Source organism: Vanacampus margaritifer, chromosome 7 (genome assembly GCF_051991255.1).
Source record: "Vanacampus margaritifer isolate UIUO_Vmar chromosome 7, RoL_Vmar_1.0, whole genome shotgun sequence".
NCBI classification, from domain to species: Eukaryota; Metazoa; Chordata; class Actinopteri; order Syngnathiformes; family Syngnathidae; genus Vanacampus; species Vanacampus margaritifer.
The window spans coordinates 26,660,149-26,664,107 of NC_135438.1; the positions used below are offsets into that span (position 1 = coordinate 26,660,149).

The 3,959-nt window shown below is 40.3% G+C and overlaps 1 protein-coding gene across 3 annotated transcripts in view; it reads right to left on the reverse strand.

Moving 5' to 3' along the window:
- The window catches only part of naf1 (nuclear assembly factor 1 homolog (S. cerevisiae)), a 21,682-nt gene extending 20,119 nt beyond the window's left edge, over positions 1–1,563 (reverse strand). For 2 of the 3 annotated variants that reach the window (XM_077571491.1, XM_077571490.1), the window contains exon 1: positions 1,454–1,563. The gene's annotated coding sequence lies outside the window, so the exon portion shown is untranslated. The remainder of the gene's footprint in view (positions 1–1,453) is intronic. The other variant, XM_077571492.1, reaches the window with a different exon arrangement.
- Positions 1,564–3,959: the final 2,396 nt, after the last annotated feature.

Below are 3,959 nucleotides of genomic sequence, written 5' to 3' on the forward strand. Positions count from 1 at the left end.
GGAGGTTTTTTTTGTTTTTGTTTTTTGTTTTTTTAAGTAGTCCAGAAAAACGTCCTCTTTTAGAAATGGTGAAATGTAAGAATCTGTCATTTGTACATGCTCACAATAATAAATTTAGTTGTTGAGAAAAGTTTGGTAAAACAAGCAGGATAAAATATTGTAAAATGTATTTATCATAAGGCAATCATAAAGTACAGTATATGTTATAAAACAAATTACAATATTGAACAATGAACAAAAATAGTGGTTAGACTTCACTCAGTATTGTTTTGTGCTGAATCTTAAACTATTTGTCCCCATTCTTGTGTTTTAATTTACCGGTACTTAAAAATCAAGTACCAGCCTACAGGTACTATAGAACGTAACTAGAGCATGTAGTTAGTGTGTAATCGGCAGCATCCACCACGGAAATCAAACCCTTGTTGCGATCAAGTATCCCGTGTACAAGGGAAAATCAGTTTAACTGAGCTAAATTTCTGGGTCACCACTGTGGCTCGGGGGAACATCTGAAGGATTGTTTTCCTTGACATGACCCGCTCTACTCTGCCTCTAATTGGTTGATCACTCCTCAAGCCAAAAGTTAGCCAATGTAATCAGTGTTGGCAGGAGGTACCAGCCAATTAGAGGCAGAGGAGGGTAGGCCATGGCTGAACGGTGTGCATCTTGGGGGATTTAGAAGTGGGTATACTCAATGCTGACCGAAAAAAAAGTGGGTTTATTGTGTATACTCGCATATACCCTGGACTACACCACTGGGTGTTTTTCACCCGGATGAGCAGGGGAGGTAGGGTGGCGTTTCCGCAGAGCATATTTTAAAAAGTGACAAGCGGACGTTTGGCTTCTCCTTTTCGAGAAGACCCTTGAATATTAACCTTGCTCTGCAAGATGAATTCTCACGGTATTTGTGAGTTCACAAACTCCAAAGAATACATCTTGTAAGTTCCGTCAACGAAAAAACATTTATGTAGGTACATTTTTCAGTTATCGTGATCTAGCAATTTGTTAGTCTGTTCAGAACGTTAGGAAAGCTATGGGAGCACATTGTTTTGATGGCATAAAAGTCAAACAAACGCTAGCTAGTTCTTATAAAAACGTGATGTTTTTTCTTTAAAAAAAAAAAAAGAGAAACTTAATGTGTTAAGAGGTTATCACAACGGGTACAACTTCAAGACTACATATTATTGGCTAAAAGAAAACTCTTATCAAAGTCGGTACTCCCTTGGTACTTTTACTGACAGGAGATGAATCAGCGCATCTACGTTTAACCCATCGTATTTATCTGTACTTAACTTTAGTGCAATGTAAAAAATAAAAAATAAATAAAAACGTTGCTAAATACACTCAAGCGATTCATCTTTTCTCGACTCCTGCAAGCAACATGAAACCTGACCAATGAATTGGATACATTTTACAACAATAAAAAAAAAAGCTAAATCCGTTTTAGTATACCTACTTTTTCACGTGGAAATGTCTTCACTCTTCTTCTTTTTCCCTCTTCTTCTTTTCCACTCTTCTTCTTTTTCACTCTTCTTCTTTTTCACTCTTCTTCTTTTTCACTCTTCTTCTTCTTCTTCTTCTTCTTCTTCTACTTCTTCTTCTTCTTCTTCTTCTTCTTCTTCTTCTTCTTCTTCTTCTTCTTCTTCTTCTTCTTCTACTTCTTCACGCCCATGTAAGCCGTTGAAGCGACAGGGCAACCATCTTACTCCTCCCATCTAGCATGTTAAGCATAATGCAGATAAAGGGGGCCACTGGTTACGGTGGTGTTAAAAGTGAAGAGTTTATTTTTTGTTTTGACAAATATTTACGGATATAATAATGATTGTCAGAACCGGAAACTTTTGGAAAAGGTGAGTGAGGTAATCTCTGAATTGAAAGTTTTATTGACCTTTTGCACGTGACGAGACAGCCCTCATGGGAACGCCCCCTACGGGACGCTGGACGGAAAAATAGCCACTTGCCTGTATTGTAACCATTGAATCTTGTGCAGCGCAAAGTCCTTTATCTAATTGATTATCTTATAAAATGGTCATATCTTGCTGTGCGTTAGGTTGTACAGACAGACAAAGGAGTAAACCAAATGTTGCTTTTTATCGCATACCTACTAATGAAGACAAAATACATTGATTGATAGCAGCAATCAACAGAAAGGACTGGCAGCCCACAAAGTATTCACGGATTTGCAGCGATCATTTTTTGGTAAATAGATAAATTTTGTAATTAGTAGATAAATGTTCATACATTTTACTAGCAAACGTACACTCTAACAAAGATTGAAGAGGTGTCGAATTGCGTGTTTCAAATCTTATTAACGAGCCAGATAGTTAGCGTCCACTCCAACTGTACGAACACACAGCTTAGTTTTAAAATGTACCTTCTTCAAACTATTAAGTGTGTTTGACTGTTTAATAATGGAGGATTTCGTCTTTGTGCTTGGAGTTTTTCACTCTGGAGCCGGAGTCATATTCATGAAATTACTGCATAGCTTGCCACTACGATAGTCATTTGTTCCATGCTAGTAAATAAACATAGTAACATAACATCATCACAGCGTTTCAATATAGAACTGTCATGATCTGAGCTGTCAGGCTGCAATCAGATGTTTGTTGTTGTGTTGCAGCCAGTTGACCACGAGGGGCGCCAACGTGACTCACGCAGCTGTGTTCATTCATGTAATCAGTCGGTGTATCTAAAAGGCAGTCCAACCAGCTACCGGTTGTTGGACGATTCACTTGCCAGCCACCAATGCCCAAGCCTAGTCTCGACTGTTTCTCAACCTCGATTCGCCTTGTACTACAATTTTGCCTTTCCCTTGTAGTTTTCTAGCATAGTTATTTTTGTATTCTGTCTCTTTCCTTTTTGTCTAAACACATTAAGTTATTCTCCTTGCCATTTTGGTGCAAGCACTTTTTGTTAAAGTAATTTCCGCGTTGTTGCGCACGCTTTTTCTTACTGTTTTCCTCCTTGCCGAGCAAGGGATTTCTGTTTGGATTTTATTATTGTAAATTGCTCTGCTGGCTGTGTTTTCTGGGATCCACACCCAAATCATAACAAGAACGGACTATGTAAAAATAAGTCAGTTAGCGTGATAAACAAGTTTTACCTTTGCATTCCGAGGTATATTGTCCCCCGGTGTGAGGGTAGCATCTCGTCCCTAGTGATGGTAAACTGAAGCATCATGAAGCAATGAGGCCTTCCATCCAACTGATTCGCTCCTGGGCCGAAGCATCATGAGGCTTCATTTGTTCTATTGCGCCTTCATGTGGAAAATAAATGTCATGACAGACAGAGTGATTAAAATGATACCATGGATTTGATGTGTTCAAAAGGGCAGGGAGTTGTGATGTGAATGAATGTCCGTGTGGTACTTGAAAGAATGATTGCTTTATTTTAGACATTGACATATAAACAAGGAACAAGACACACCTTCCATTCATTTTTATTGAGGAAAACTATTATTTCCAAAGTTTTTGGCTTTAAACGGTTTCTTTTTTGGACAGGATTTCTCCTGCTTTTGAAAGTAGTCTTTCGCAAGGGACGGATGAGGCCGGGGTACAGAGAAAGGTTATTGCTAGTTTGTATCGGTTTGGGTAAACATGTTTGTGCAGCTCCCAGTAGTCCAGGGGGTTTGACATCCTGCTTATGTTGGTTTCCCCCAGGCAAGTGTGGACCTCCACAGTCGCATCTGCGGTCTCACTCTAGGTCCTCTGCATGACTGTGTGGTCCAATCGCCGCCACAGTTTGTCCCCTAAGACACAACAAACAGACTAAGAAGTAGGAAGCCCGTCTGGCGAGGCTTCGGACGTAGCAACGCGCGTTCCGAGGCTTCGGGCGTGGCCACAAGCGTTCCGAGGCTTTGGGCGTGGCCACAAGCGTTCCGAGGCTTCGGGCGTGGCCACAAGCATAATCGACACATGCCTCGATGCGCGCTTTGCAGATTTTTTTTCCCGTTTACTCGGCAC